The following is a 16,906-nucleotide window of genomic DNA, read 5'->3' on the forward strand; positions in this document are numbered from 1 at the left end:
GGCGTGGCCTAGATGGGAGAGGAAAGGGAAGGGGCAGGGCACAATGGGGAGAGGAAAGGTGAGTGGCGGGGCATTGAGGTGAGAGGAATGGGGAGGGGAGAGGCCTATGTGGAAGGGCGGGGCCTAGAGGGGAGCCAAATAAAGAGTGGAGGGTCATAGAGGTGAGAGGAAAGGTGAGGGGCGGTGCCTAGACAGGAGATAAAAGTCAAGGAGTGGAGTGGGTGTGTGTAGGGGCGGGACCTCATTGAAAGGGCGGGGCTAGAGGGTAGCATAAGGAGGAGAGGTAGGGCCTTGAAGGGAGAGGAACGCGGGGGGGCGGGACCTAGAAGAGAGAGGAAAGGGGAGGGGTGGGGCCTGGGCGTTGGGGCGGGGCCTAGAGTGGGGTGATAAGTGGAGGAAGGGCCTACAGGGGAGAGAAAGGGGTAGGGCGGGGTCTGGATGGACCGAGGAGGCTACATGGGATGGTGGAAGGGGAGGAGCAGAGCCCAGAGGGAAGAGAAGAGGAAGAGCTGAGATAAAAGGGAGGGAATCAAGGGGAAAAGTGGGAAAGGAGGAGCTATGAAGGAGGAGGGGCTGAGCGGGAGTTGGACGAATGCACCGCACGGGGGAGGAGCCGAAAGGGAGGCTAAATAGACTCCGAGAAAAAGAGAGGTCCAGATACTTCAAGTGCGAGGCTCACTCTGAGACTCGTTGAGACGTTGAGACACGCCTACGGACAGAGCTTTGGCCTTCCGGGGTCCGAGTCCACGAGCTCACGACCGTGGTCTCCCCTGGTGTGCCCGATACCCCTACCCGACGCCTTCCCCTCACATCTCACTTCCTCCCAGGCGTCCTCACCTTGCAGGTTGCCGTCTCCGGGGATGCCTCGCAGAAGTTAACTGGAGCCAACCCGGGGAGGTAGAAAGCTTCGCTGTGGGCAGCCTGCAGCCCCAGGAACAGCCCCAAACCCAGCAGCCACCTCAGCCCGGGGAGGCCGAGCCTCAGGCGCCAGGGGTTGGTTCCCACGGGGAAACCACGAATACTCATTTTAGGAGCCGTCTCAGGGCTCGGGGACACACACCATAGGCGAGATTGAACCAGTGAAGGGGAGAAGCGGGAATGATAAGGAAGAACTGTGGACAGGGAAGAGCCTAGACTGGCTGGTGGGACGAGAACTCCGGGGAAGGCCACTTACGCCAGCAAGACAGAGGCTTGGAACCCGTTGCTAGGGCGCCAGGCAGTGTTTGCGAGTGCGCGCAGTACGCATGCGTGCGGGTCCCCGCAGCGCCTCCTCCCCCCGCCCCCCGACTTCCCCCATTCCCCCATCCCCCACCCGCAGCCCGGCACTTTCCCGCGTTTGGCGGTACCTGGAGCGCTGCCTTTGGTGCTGTCTCGTGGAGCAGGGGAGGGGGACAGAGAAGACTGGCTGAGACGTCTCAACATCGAAACGTCACATCACAGGGTCTTGAGTCCTCCCCGAGTGCGCCTCAGCTCCAAAGTAGTCGTGTTACCGCCTCCCACCATCTTCACTTCTTCCTGTGGGTGGGGGGACAAGACGGGGGAAGGGGGGTAATTCCGGGACCAGACTGTACAGTAGGCGGGTATCAGGCGCTAGAAATGCAGCTAGTCCGAAATTGATGTTCCATAAGTGTCAAAAGCACACCCAATATCAGAGACTGCCTGGGAAAAGGAATGCAAACCTGTGTTTGTACATTGATTGCAGGTCAAAATGACAATATTTTGGGTCTGTTGCGTTAAATAAAACATTTTTTAAAAATAAAGTGTGGCTGCTAGAACATAGAATAAAGTGATATGGCTCGCGTCATGTTTTTTTGTCAAAGCAATTTTAACGTAAATGCTGTAAAAATAATCAGCAAAAAAACAAAAAAGCCATTCAGTGATACAAACTAACCAGTTAAGCTGTTCAATATGTTTATGTTGTCTGTGATGATATACGTGTCACTCAATGTGAAATAAGTTCTGGCATCATTTCTACCCGGGAGACACGACTTTTATTTCACATGCATGCATGACTTAGGCAGAGAATGTTTATTATATTATATTATGATTCAATGATAATCTGGAAACCCTTAAGATAAAAATCACTTGGAGAAAGAAAACCACAATAATCACATCCTAGAGAATGTCAGACGGACTTATCCTAAATGTTTTATTGAAGTATGATTGACACACCATGTTAGATTAATTTCGGGTGCAGGACATAGGGATTGGACAGGCCTGTTGGTTTACCCGCATTCTATTTCTATTGGACAGCAACCAAGGTCTGGGCAAGGCCGATGGAAGAGGAAAAGACCAAAGAAGAGGGAGGGAGAGAGGAAGGTTGCTTAGTCTTTGAAAGTGTTCTTTGTCTTAGCGGCAGGCATCTTATTTTTCGACCTCTGTAAGAACCCTTGTCGCCGTCATCTCCTGCTCCTCGTGCTGTCCTAGAATGCAAAGTGCTTGTATTTGGACCTACACAGTATTGTAGGTATCCCACAAAATAGACAGTAGAAGAGCCGATCATTTTTTCCTCCTGGTCTCCCAAGAGCTTTGGAGAACAAGAGGTCACTTGTTTCTGCTGGGCGGAGTGCGCCTCGCCATTGGGTCCAAGTTCCCTCGCTCGGGAGAGGTCTGTCCTCTGCTGATTGGCAGGCAGCTATTGGAGGCAGAACAAAGGCAGCGAGCTGGCCGTTAGCGGAGGCATGTAGAATCTGGCGGGTTAACTCTTGGACCAGAGAGAGGCAGGAAAGGTTGAAGGAGAAAATGTACCAATGATCGGAATACGGGGCGTTGTGAGGGTGGGGAAGACCGGACTTGAGCACGCGGGCCGGAGAGGCCCTTGTAAAGGGCTGGAGAACAGGATAAGGCGATCAGAAAAGGCCACCGCGTTTGGGAAGAGGAACGGGAAAGGGGAGGTAGGAGGCCATACAGCGGTCAAGGTTAGAAGCAACCAGAGCTTGAAGAAAAAGCTTGCGTTTCACCGCTGCATTACCGTCCCTCTCTGGCCAGCCTTCGGATGAAAAAGTGTGCATGTTCACATCAGTGGGAGGCTCGAGCGGCCTCGGAGGCCTGGGCGCCGAAGTCCAGCGTGTGCGCTCGGGCCCTGCGGGACCCGGATCGCTGCGGGACTGGGAGCCCTCCTGAGCCAGCTGCGAGCGAGGGGACCACGGCGACGGCGCTGCCTGGGGCGCGGGTGCCACCCAGGTCACCTGCGGGACGCCGCCCCCACCCCCCACCGGGCCCTCCGCAGATGCCAGAGACCGATAAGCAGGGGAGAGCCGCGGTGAGCGTGTTCGTGATCCTTTTTGCCGCCATCTCCATGTCCGCCTCCAACTCCAACTGTGGCATTGAGGCCTTCCATTGGAGCTCCCTGCCGGGCCTTGTCTGTTAAACTCCAGGAGTGAAGCATCACCGAGGGCTACTTCCCCGTTCTCGACTGCAAAGACGCAGCCCTCCTGGTGTCCCCAGTGTGTGATTGTCACCAGCTCCACCCACCTGCTGGGCCTGAAATGGAGATGGCTCATTCTGGTGGATTCTCTGTGCTGCCCGCGCTCTAGGAGTCGTCTTCTGTTCCCCACCCCACCCCTCAAGAAGCAGAAGCCCCCGGGGCAGTCTTGCGCAAGCTGTTCACTACAGGCCTGGCTTGGCCCCAATGACGCCAAGGCTCCCCCTCCCCCAACTTGAAGAACTCTTGCAGAGTGAGGCCTGACTGCCACCTGTAAATAGGGACAGTTTTATTTCTGCCTTGCCAATCCGTATGCCTTTTTTTTTTCCCTTGCCTACTCGCACAGGAAAAGTATAAAAGGCCTACTGCTCGGGTGCCCGAGTGGCTCGGTTGTTTAAGCATCCGAGTTCACCTCAGGTCATGATCTCAGGGTTTGTGAGGTTGAGCCCTGCATTGGGCTCTGTGCTAACAGCTTGGAGCCTGGAGTCTGCTTCGGGTTCTGTGTCTCCCTCTCTCTCTCTGTTCCCCTCTCCCACCCGTGTCTGTCTGTCTGTCTCTTAAAAAATAAATAAACATTAGAAAAAATCCCTATTGCTGATGTCACATTTCATGGTTAAAGATTGAATTCTTTCCCCTTTAAAAAATTTTTAAAAAAATATTTTATTTATTTCTGGGGCGCCTGGGCGGTTTAGTCGGTTAAGCATCTTAGAGATGAATAAAAATATTAAAAAAATATTATTTCTAGGAGAGAGAGAGAGAGAGACAGCGTAAGCAGGGGAGGGTCAGAGAGAGAGGGAGACACAGACTCTGAAACAGGCTCCATGCTCTGAGCTGTCAGCATAGAGCCCGACACGGGGCTTGAACCCACAAATTGTGAGATCATGACCTGAGCTGAAGTTGGACGCTCGACCGACTGAGCCCCCCAGGCGCCCCCGTTTGTCAGTGTTTCTTATTAAGACTACTAATATGATGTATTACACTGATATTCAAATCTTGAATCAGCCTTGTATTTCCAGAATAAACCCCACTTGTTTGGATGATGTATTTAAAAAAAAAAAAAAAAAAAGCAACAGCAAAATAAATGAGGCTATATGGTGGTGTGGAAGGCAAAATTTGCAAGGCTTTTAAAAGATAAAATTCAGGACGCCTGGGTGGCTCAGTCAGTTGTGCATCTGACTTCAGCTCAGGTCATGACCTCACATTTTGTGGGTTTGAGCCCCACATCGGGCTTGCTCCTGTCAACACAGAGCCCCTTTGGATCCTCTGTCCCACTCTCTCTCTCGGTCCCTTCCCTGCTTGCACTCTCTCTCTCAAAAGTAAATAAGCATTTAAAAAAATAAAATTTTTTTTAAAGATAAAATTCAAGAGAGAGAGAGGCAAACCAAGAAATTGACACTTAACTGTAGAGGACAAACTAGGGGTGCCTGGGTGGCTCAGTCAGTTAAGCATCCGACGTCAGCTCAGGTCATGATCTTGGGCTCGTGAATTCGAGCCCCGGGTTGGGTTCCGTGCTGGCATCTCAGACCCTGGAGTCTGTTTTGGATTCTGCGGCTCCCTCTCTCTCTGCCCCTCCCCCACGTATGCTCTGTCTCAAAAATAAACTCTATGGAGTGCCTGAGTGGCTCAGTCGGTTAAGCATCCGACTTCAGCTCAGGTCATGATCTCACAGTTCGTGGGTTCAAGCCCCGTGTCGGGCTCTGTGCTGACAGCTCAGAGCCTGGAGCCTGTCTTTGGATTCTGCGTCTCCCTCTCTCTCTGACCCTCCCCTGCTCATGCTATCTCTCTCTCAGAAATAAATAAAACATTTTTAAAATTTTAATAAATAAATAAACTATAAAAAATTTTAATAAAAAAGAGAACAGACTAATGGTTATAAGAAAGGAGGTGGGGGAGGTGGATTAAAGGGGCGATGGGGATTAAGGAATGCACTTGTGATGAGCCCTGGATGCTGTGGGGAGGTGTTGAATCAGATATTGCACATCTGAAACTAATATTACACTGTATGTTAATTGGAATTTAAATAAAAACTTTTCTGAAGAGATAAAATTCAAAGAAATTAATTTCTTAATGTAGCCATGCCCCAAACTCCTGGGAGACATGGATTTTCCTTCCTGAGCCTTGAGGAGTATTTTGGTGGAAAGTAAAGAATACATTTGCTTACTGATCTCTCTTCCTCTACTGCAAGTAAGTGTTTTAAGTACCAGATCCTTTTCTTGTGTTCATATTCCTAGCACAGACTCAGGCCCTTGAGAAGAGCATGTTGGAAAAGAAAAGTTTTTCTCTCCCCTTCAAGGTTCTTTTTCCTACTCTAAGAATTACACAGACATGAGACAGATTGACAGGAGACAATCTAATTTAATTACATACATATGGGGAATCCACAAAACCATGAGAGATTCCAAAGACCGTCAGGAAAAGTGAAGTATATATGTCCTTCCGGAATAAGGAGAAGGGGTAGAGGTTTGGGGCTTCAAAAGGAAGGCAGGCAATTCACAAGGAGATGAAAATGAGCAAATACTTGGTAAACAAATATTTGCTGGGCTTTACAGAAACGATGGGACCCAGGAAAGAGTTTTAACAGATTTTGCCAAGTTCCTCTTTGTCTACCACACCTAGATTATATTATACTATAGTTATCTGTTGTGATAGCTCTCTTTCTGGAATAAGTCCTCTATCTAAATTCTTTTAGGCAGTTAAGGGGAAAAGAAAGGAAAGAAAGAAAGAAAGAAAGAAAGAAAGAAAGAAAGAAAGAAAGAAAGAAAGAAAGAAAGGGAAAGAGAGAGAAAGGAGAAAGGAAAATTTCCTGGGGCACTGGGCTGGCTCAGTCAGAAGAGCATGTGACTCTTGATCTCGAGGTCATGAGTTCAAGTCCCGTATCAGGCTCTGTGCCTGGCCGACTCAGATTCTGTGTCTCCTTTCTCTCTGCCCCTCCCCTGCTTGCGCTGTCTCTCTGTCTCTCAAAAACAAATTTAAGAAGTTAAAAAATTTTTTAAAAAGTGAGAGCATGTAAGCAGGGGAGGGGTCAGAGACAGGGAGACACAGAACCTGAAGCAGGCTCCAGGCTCTGAGCTGTCTGCACAGAGCCCAACGTGGGGCTTGAACCCACGAACCAAGAGATCATAACCTGAGCTGAAGTTGAAGTTGGACGCTTAACTGTCTGAGCCACCCAGATGCCCCTAAGTGTACAACTCTTTTTTTTTTTTTTATAATAGTTTATTGTCAAGTTGGTTTCCATATAACACCCAGTGCTCATCCCCACAAGTGCCTAAGTGTACAACTCTTGATCTCAGCTCAGGTCACGATCTCACGGTTCATGAGGTCAAGCCCCACATTAGGCTCTGCGCTGACAGCAGATTGGGATTCTCTCTCTCCCTCTCTCTCTACTCCTCCTTCCCTCAAAATAAATAAACTTTAAAATAAATGTTAACAGAAAAAAAGCCTAGTATGCCATGGTCAGCCAGCATGTCAGCTTCAGAAACCATATATTAGACCATTCATAGTGAGCTGACAGAGTCTGTCTAGCTTACCCCTTGTGCCTCCTGCCTTGAGCCCCCTTTTCCTTCCCAGTTCCCCCAAATCTAAATAGGTTTCTTTCAAATTGATAGTATAAATATCATAATAGTATAAATCTAACCGTTTCACACTCTTCCCTAAAATCCTTTGCTACACAGCAGTGTCTGTCTCAGTGGGATCACTCTTGATCTTGGGGTTGTGAGTTCAAGCCCCACATTGGGACTCTCGTGAGCTAATTGGCGAGATCCAATTACAGTCGTCGTTTACATAATACCATTGTACTGATGTTGATTTTGTCCTTTGATCATTGTACCATAGTAAGACGTGCACAGTAGTGAAGCTCAGTGAAGGGTATATGAGACCTCTGTGTGCTACGTCTGCAATACTTCTGTAAATCTAAAATGATCTCGAAATAAAAAGTTGAAAAACTCTCCTACTGACTTTTCATTGCCCTACGGATTAGGTGCAAATTTTGCTTAGCAAGGCCCATTCCACCTAACCCCCAGCCCCCAACACGTATCTCCCCAGCATCAGAGTGGGGGGGGTAGTAGATGGGGCTCCACTCCCACAATCACTCTGATTCTGTTCCAGAGAATGCTTTTAGTTCTGTGAAGAAGCCATTCTGCCTACCCTCGGGACAAATTGATCCTTGCTGTTCATCGGTCTAGCAGGCTCGGCTAGCACTCAGCCCCTCACCTACCTTTTGCTTGGCCGAAATCTTGATCCTGTATTTCAGGTCATCATTTGGAAGTTACTTTGCCCAGCATATGTTTCCTGACAGCCCCTCACACTATACGCATCCCACCCCCTCCAACACACGCACGCACGGAGTTGGATCAAGTGTGCCTTGAGTGTGTTCCCACTGTACCCTATGTATACCGCTGGTTTGTCACTTTCACATTGCATGACAGTCCTGTCTGCCCTCTCCTTGGTCAGCTGTCAACGCTGGATCTTCTTCTCCTTGTATGGACAACTACCGCTTTCCTATAGCAAGGCAGCCGTTAAGTCGCTTGACCTCACAGGCTTAACACTTTGAGGTTTATGTTTCCCATTTGAGTAGCTATTCTTGTAATTTATATACTCCGATATAGTGAGAGGAAAGAGTTTTAGTTTTTCCCTGGGTACTATAGAGATTCTGACTGTGAATCATATTTCTGTACCAACAGCAACTTGTTATGAATGGATACATACATCCCTGTATTACAGGAACCATTGCAAAATGAGCACCACAATAAATCCAGTTAACATCCGTCACCATAACACAGTTACAGAATTTTCTTTCTTGTGAAAGATTGTGAAACCTTTAAGATTTACTCTTTGAGCAACTTTCAATTATACAATATGGTATTAACCATAGTCACCATGCTGTAAGTTACATCCCCATGACTTTTTAACTTTAGAGCTAGAAGTTTGTACTTTTTAACCGCCCTTCACCCATTTCTCCCACCCCTGCCTCCCCACCTCTGACAACCACTAATATGTGCTCTATATCCGTGAGCTCAGTTTTTTTGCTGTTATGCTTTATTGGTGTTAAGTTTTTTGTTTTTCATTCCACATAGAATGAGATGGCATGGTATTTGTCTTTTCTTTCTTTTTTTTAATTTTTTAAAACATTTATTCATTTTTGAGAGAGATAGGGTGTAAGTGGGGGAGGGGCAGAGAGAGAGAGGGAGACCCAGAATCCGAAGCAGGCTCCAGGCTCTGAGCTGTCAGCACAGAGCCCGACGCAGGGCTCAAACCCACGAGCGGTGAGATCATGATCTGAGCTAAAGTTGGATGCTTAACCAACTGAGCCACCCAGGCACCCCTTTTCTTTTTTTTTTAACTTTATTTATTTATTGTATGTGTGTGTGTGTGTATGAGAGAGAGAGAGAGAGAGAGCGCATGCGAGCAGGGGATGGGCAGAGAGAGAGGGAGAGATAATCCCACATTGGCCAGATGTGGGGCTCGATCTCACGAACTGAGAGATCATGACCTGAGCCAAAATCAAGAGTTGGAAACTTAGCCAACTGAGCCACCCCAGTGCCCTGGTATTTGTCTTTTCTGTCTGACTTATTTCATTTAGCATAATGCCCTCAAGGTGCATCCATGTTGTTACAAAGGGCAAGATTCCCTTCTTTATTATGGCTAAGTGATATTCCATTGCATATATTATGCCAGATTTTTTTTTTAATTTTTTTTAATGTTTTATTTATTTCTAGGAGAGAGAGAGAGAGACAGCGTGAGCAGGAGAGGGTCAGAGAGAGGGAGTCACAGACTGAAACAGGCTCCAGGCTCCGAGCTGGCAGCCAGCACAGAGCCCGACGCGGGGCTCGAACCCACGAACTGCGAGATCATGACCTAAGCGAAAGTCGGACGCTTAACCGACTAAGCCACCCAGGCGCCCCTATGCCAGATTTTCTTTATCCATTCATCCGTTGAAGGATATTTGGGCTGCTTTTATATCTTAGCTATTATAAATAATCTTGCAATGAACATTGGAGGAGCTATATCTTTTCATATTAGTCTTTTCATTTTCTTTGGATAAATACCTAGAAATGGAATTGCTAGATTACATGGTCATTCTATTTTTAATTTTTTAATTTTACTTTCTTATTTTTGAGAAAGAGAGAGAACACAAGCAGAGGAGGGGCAGATAGAGTGGGAGAAAGAGAATCCCAAGCAGGCTGCGCACTGTCAGCACAGACCCCAACATGAGGCTCAGACTCATGAACCATGAGATCATGACCTAAGCCGAAATTAAGAGTCAGATGCTTAACCTACTGAGCCACCCAGATGCCCCTATTTTAATTTTTTGAGGGACCTCCATACTGTTTTCCACAGTGGTTGCATCAATTTACATTCCCATCAACAGTGTACAAGTGTTCCCCTTTCTCCATATCCTTGCTCACACTTAATATTTCTCATCTTTTTGGTTGTAGCCATTCTAACAAGTATAGGATAACATCTCATTGTGGTTTTGGTTTCCATTTCCCTGATGAGGAGTCATATTGAGCATCTTTTCATGTGCCTGTTGCCTATTTGTATGTCTTCTTTGGAAAATATTTATTCAAGTCCTCTGCCCCTTTTTAATCAGATTATTTTGGTTTTTTTTTTTTTGTTTTATGTTTGTTTGTTTGTTTTGCTGTTGAGTTGCAAGTGTTCTTTATATATTTTGAATATTAGCCTGTTATCAGATATATGGTTTGCAAATATTTTCTCTCCATCAGTAGGTTTCCTTTCCATTCTGTTGATAGTTTGTTTTGTTTTGCAGAAGCTATTACAGTTTGAGTCACTTTTGTTTATTTTTGGTTTTGTTGCCTTTGTTTCTGGTGTTAGATCCAAATAAATCATTGCCAAGGCCAATGCTAAGGAAGTTGTTGCCTGTGTTTTCGTCTAGGAATTTCATGGTTTCAGATCTTACATTCAGATCTTTGATTCATTTGGGGTTATTTTCTTTGTGTGTATGATATAGAATGGCATTCGACTTTTATTCTTTTGTATGTGGCTGTTCAGTTTTCCCAACATCATTTAATGAAAACACTGTCTTTTCCTCATTGTATATCCTTGGCTCCCTTGTCATAAATTGATTGACCACAAAAACGTGGGCTTATTTCTGGGCCCAATTTTGTTCCTTTGAGCTGGGTGTCTGATTTCTCACCGATACTGTACTGTTTTGATTACTGTAGCTTTGTAGCATAGTCTGAAGTCAAGGAGCATGAGACTTCCAGCTTTGTTCTTTCTCGAGATTGCTTTGGCTATTCTGGGTCCTTTCTGATTTCATACAAATGTTGGAATTGTTTGTTCTATTGTATATTGGTTCTTAGAAACACCTATATTCAGGGGCACCTGGGTGGCTCAGTCGGTTAAGCTTCCGACTTCGGCTCAGGTCATGATCTCACAGTTTGTGGGTTCGAGCCCCATGTCAGGCTCTGTGCTGACAGCTAGCTCAGAGCCTGGAGCCTGCTTTGGATTCTGTGTCTCCCCCTCTCTCTTCCCCTCCCATGCTCATGTTCTGTCTCTCTCTGTCTCTCAATAATAAATAAATGTTAAAAAAAAAAAAAGAAGGGGCGCCTGGGTGGCTCAGTCGGTTAAGCGACCGACTTCAGCTCAGGTCATGATCTCACGATTCGTGGGTTTGAGCCCCGCGTCTGGCTCTGTGCTGACAGCCCAGAGCCTAGAGCCTGCTTTGAATTCTGTGTCTCCCTCTCTCTGTGTTTCTCTCTCTTTAAAAATGAATAAACATTTAAAAAAAAAAAAAAGAAACACCTATATTCTCTAAAACAAAAGGAAGTAGTGAGAAGCATGGTATTGTTGCAAATACGCATTGTAAAAAAGCATGTCGTTTTTGCAAATCTTTTTCATGTCCGGCTTAATAGAGGACAGCCAGATTCTCATACTTGTTTCTGTATTCAATTTGTTGCGACATCTCATGTCACATAGCTTCTGGACTGCTGCATATTCAAGAGAGAACAAGAGTGAAAAGGGCACATAATGTCTTGGTGTTGTGATGCAGTTTTTCATCTCGTGAATGCACTACGTATGTCTCCAGATCCCCCCTGAATTCTCCAATCAGACTTTGAGAACCTCTCGACTAGAGCACTAACCTAGTGTTGACCATGGACATCATGAGCTTAGTTAGGAGTTAAAACTGATAGGATTTGGTGACCAATGGATTACATTGGGGCTGGAGGGAGAGGGAAGTGGCAAGGCTGATTTGGAGGCTGCTGACTTGCGCAAGTGGCTGTACGGTGGAGGCATTGGGAGAGGACCAGGTTTCAGGGTGACAGGGAGAGATCAGGAGGGGTGTTTCTGGAACTGTTAAACCTGAGGACACACTCAGAGTTACAAGTGGAGATAGCAAGCATGCAGCTACACCTATAGCTCTGGAATGGAGATGCCAATTTGGGAACTGGTGGCTTTGGGATGATAGAAGTCACATAATGGGAGAGTGCAGAATGAGAGCAGAAGAGAGTGTAGGGCCAGTCTTTGGAAAATGCCAACAGGGGCGCCTGGGTGGCTTGGTCGGTTAAGCATCCGACTTTCGCTTAGGTCATGATCTTGCGGTTCGTGGGTTCGAGCCCCGCGTCGGGCTCTGTGCTGACTGCCAGCTCAGAGCCTGGAGCCTGTTTCAGTCTGTGACTCCCTCTCTCTCTGACCCTCCCCTGCTCACGCTGTCTCTCTCTCTCTCTCCTAAAAATAAATAAAAACATTAAAAAAAAATTAAAAAAAAAACTATTCTTTCTTAAAAAAAAAAAAGGAAAATGCCAACAACTTGTGGTTTAGTCAAGCCATACACTATAGAGTTGCTAGAGAAGTAGCAGGCAGGGAGGTAGATGGGAAACCAAAACTATGTGATGTTAAACACAAAAGGGCTTGGAAGCCAAGGGAAGAAAGTATTTCAAGGTCAAGAACAACAGAAAAAAGGCCAAGTAAAATGCAGAGAACATCTTATCTTTTCTTTTTTTAAAGATTTTTTTAATGTTTATTTTTGAGAGAGAGACAGAGCATACATGGGAGAGGGACAGAGAAAGAGGGAGACACAGAATCCGAAACAGGCTCCAGGCTCCGAGCTGTCAGCACAGAGCCCTACGCGGGGCTCAAACTCACAAACTGTGAGATCATTACGTGAGCCGAAGTTGGACGCTTAACAGAATGAGCCACCCAGACACCCCTAAAAAAAAAGATTTTATTCTTAAGTAATATCTACACCCAATGTGGGTCTCAAACTTACAACCCTGAGATCAAGAGTCACATGTTATCTTTCTTCTTTGGTGACACGATGTCATTGGTGACATGAGAGAGAGCTATCTGAGGGAAAATTATCAGGATAAAAGCCATATCAGAGCAGATTCAGAGTTGAATAACAGGTAATGAAATGAAGGTAGTTGGTATAGACAACTCTTTAATTTGGTTAACTTTTTATTGTGTAAGTAATACATAAATATATTTCTCCTAAAGGGGCATCTGGGTGGCTCAGTCACTTAAGCATCTGACTTCAACTCAGGTCATGATCTCACGGTTCATGGGTTGGAGCTCAGAGCTTAGAGCCTGGAGCCTGCTTCAGATTCTGCGTCTGTGTCTCTCTCTGCCCCTCCCCTGCTGGTGCTCTCTCTTTCTCTCTCAAAATAAACAAATAGATTTAAACAACAACAAAAAAAACAAGTTTGGAAGTTTGTGATTAGATTCTTGAAGAAAAGCATAGAGAACGTAGTGTGTATTGTAGAAAAAGCCAATGATGGGGGCGCCTGGGTGGCTCAGGTCATGACCTCGTGGCTTGTGAGTTTGAGCCCAGCATCGGGCTCTGTGCTGACAGCTCAGAGCCTGGAGCCTGCTTCAGATTCTGTGTCTCCCTCTCTCTCTGCCACTCCCCAGCTTACACTCTGTCTCTGTCCCGACTTCTCTCACAAATAAACATTAAAAAAAATTAAAACATCGCAGAGAGGACTGAAATCCTCTGACCACTTCCACCAATCCTGATATTCTACATCTTCTAGAGGTAACCATTATTATTTGTTTGGTGTGTCCTTCTTGGCCTTTTTGTATGTATTAACATGTTGTGGTTACACATATAGACTAGTTTACACATAAAAACACACATATACTCAGGCATATTTTACATGTACCTATTTTACACACATATAGCATAACATGTATAGAACAATGTACTTCAGTGTTTTAACCAGATATGTTACAGATATTACATACTACGAGTATATCATTATTTGGCATTCCTTTATTGATAATCATTTAATTTGTTTCCACCTTTCTCCCCAGTCACTAGTGATTCTGCACACAAAACTGCCTTAGACACACTGGCCTGGCATGGAAGGCAACAGGAAGGGTATGTTCATTTAAATTTTAATTGACCCTGATTGTGCTTTTGATATATTTAAAAAAATATATTTATTTATTTATTTATTTATTTATTTATTTATTTATTTCTGAGAGAGAGAGACAGCATGACCAGGGAAGGGTCAGAAAGAGAGGGAGACATAGAATCCGAAGACAGTCTCCAGCCTCTGAGCTGTCAGCACATAGCCCAATGCGGGGCTCGAACCCACAAACCGTGATATCATGACCTGAGCCGAATTCTGATGCTCAGCCAACTGAGCCACCCAGGCGCCCCCACATAATTATTTTTTAAAACTCCACAGGAGAAGCTCTAAAAAAATGCAAGTATAAGTGGCCTTTCTGTAGGACACATTAACATCTTTAAGGGAACCTACATTTTTGAGGGCGTCTCCCTCTGTGTACCAGGAAGAGAATGATGACACTAAATCTCTAGAAACTCTTATCAATGGAGAAGGTAATAACTTAAATCTGCATAACAACGTACGCTGTTTATTATGCCTTGGAAGCTATCTTCGCCTGACTCCCCGGTCCCCAACATTTTTCTTTTCCTGTTAGCTGAAGATGGTACTTAAAATAATGGCTACGACCTTTTCAGACCTTTTTAGGTCTATTCTATTCTATTCTATTCTATTCTATTCTATTCTGTTCAGACCTCTATCTGAATAAGACTATTCGGATTTCCTGGGTCTTTCCTGTGCATGTAGGAGGCATACTTGTTATTAAATTTGTTTTTCTCCTGTTCATCTGTCTTTAATTATGGGGCGAGGGAGCTTGTCCTCAGCCAAGAGTTTAGAAGGCCAGAAGGAAAATGATTTTTCCTTCCCAACAAAGGTGACGTCTTTTCCATGGTCTACAAAACTCTACATGATCTGGCCCCATCTGCTACTTCTCATCCTCTCCTACTGCATTTGTGTCCCCTCATCCAGTTCCAGCCATACTGGCTTCCTCACTGTTCTTAGAACACGGCAGGTATAGGCTTTGATTTTTCTGGCCCACTTCCCCCCTCCCCCCTTTGTCTCGGCTTCAAATGTTACCTCAGTGGAGCCAGTTCTGATCCACTCTTTCAACGTCGCACCCTTCAGCTCCATACTCGGGGCCCTCCCTCCTTTCTGTACTCTAGTTCTTGCATAGCAGTTTTCAAGTTCAAAGGTACCGTATAATTTATTTATTTATATTGCTTATCGTAGCTCCCCCTGTAAGTAAAATGTTAGCTCCAGGCAGGCACACACTCTTATCTTTTTGTTCACTGGTGCATTCCCACCACTGAAACAGGGCTGGCACAGAACAGACACTATTTGAACAAGCATTTGCTAAGTGAATAAGTGAATTGACCGATGGTCTACATGACAAGATTATAAAAGCACCTGCCCATTTTTCTTCTAATACTTCAGTGGTTCTACGTTTCGGTCTTTGAGCTGGGATTTATTTTGTGGTTTTTTCTCATTATTTTTTCAAATATTTTTTATTTATTTCTAGGAGAGAGAGAGAGGGAGAGAGAGAGACAGTGTGAGCAGGGGAGGGTCAGAGGGAGAGGGAGACACAGACTCCGAAACAGGCTCCAGGCTCTGAGTCGGCAGTCAGCACAGAGCCCGACGCGGGGCTCGAACCCACGAACCGCGACATCATGACCCAAGCGAAAGTCGGACGCTCAAGTGACTAAGCCACCCAGGCGCCCCTCATTATTTTTTTTAAATGTTTATTTTTGAGCGAGAGACAGAGCACAAGCAGGAGAGGGGCAGAGAGAGAGGAAGACACAGAATCTGAAGCACGCTCCAGGCTCTGAGCTGTTAGCATGGAGCCGACGTGGGGCTTGTACCCACAAACTGAGGGATCGTGACCTGAGCCGAAGTCTGACACTTAACTGACTGAGCCACCCAGGTGCCCCTGAAATGTTTCTTAACATTTCAATACTTAGTTCCTTTTAATTAAGTATTAAGTTTGGTTAAAACTCATTATCTCCTGGGGCACCAGGATGGCTCAGTCATTTAAGGGTCCAACCTCTTGATTTTGGCTCAGGTCATGACTTCACAGTTCGTGAGTTTGAGCACCGTATCGGGCTCTGCCCTGTCAGAGTGGAGCCTGGTTGGAATTCTGTCTCTCTCTTTCTCTCTGACCCTCCCCTGCGCGCGCTCTCTCTCTCTCTCTCTCTCTCTCAAATATAAATAAATAAACATTTAAAAGACCCTCATTATCTCCTTCACTATTGAGAAAGGTCCAGTGGAATTTGATCTTCACTCAGTCAGTTTATAGATACCAGAGCCATACAATGGTTGAAAAAGTTTTTATCTCTCACTCATTGTAGCTAAGTAGGTTATCTTCTGGAGAGAGTGGCTACTTTAAGTGGGTTGGAAAGTCTCCCAATCTTTAATCACATACAGTTCTTCCCTCCCTTCCTTTTTCTTGCTTGACACCAGATAACAGACATTTTTAGAACACATGGCAGGATATCTTTCTGTAGTTTGGAAAACGGGCACAACTGGATGCAGAGCGACCTTACATCTGTCCTTCATGTAAAAATGCAAGCCTGCCAGAGCGTTTTGCTTTTCTCATCTCAAAGTGATCCTTAATTTGATGAGTAAGTTTATATCTTCAAAGCATTTTCTTTAATTAAGTTAACGTTCTTTCTTAATCATTTAATTGCTTGAAGCTTTTAAAACCGTGGAGTGCTTTTTTGTTGGTGGCGTTGGTTTTAGTAAAAAGTGTGAATCCTTTTGCAGGCAAACCGAGATTTAAGACAAGGCCACCAAATATTTGCTACGCACCATCTCATACTAGGCATCAAGGAGAATAAAAAGAGCTTGCAAGTCATTCGGCAAACATTTATTTGACACTGATTATATTCCAAGGATACCAAACGGTGAGGTACCAGTGCTTGACTCAGTCTGTCAGCCCATCACTGAGCCGGTGTCTGGAGGAAACAAATGGACGACCGAGGGAAAAATTCGAGGAAAGAGAACGTATAACTATATTTAATGATAATCCAAAGGAGGAAGTCGAAAGAAAGAGGCAAAGGGAAAATTCTAGAGGATCCACGAGGGGCAGGGATGGGCTTCAGAGATTAGCTTTGGGCAGCGTGAGACCCGCTTCCAGAGGCTGTCCTTGGCCAGATTCTCCCACGCTCAGCAGGCCCACCTC

This window comes from Hyaena hyaena, unplaced genomic scaffold (assembly GCF_003009895.1).
Source record: "Hyaena hyaena isolate Hyena2069 unplaced genomic scaffold, ASM300989v1 scaffold_669, whole genome shotgun sequence".
NCBI lineage: Eukaryota > Metazoa > Chordata > Mammalia > Carnivora > Hyaenidae > Hyaena > Hyaena hyaena.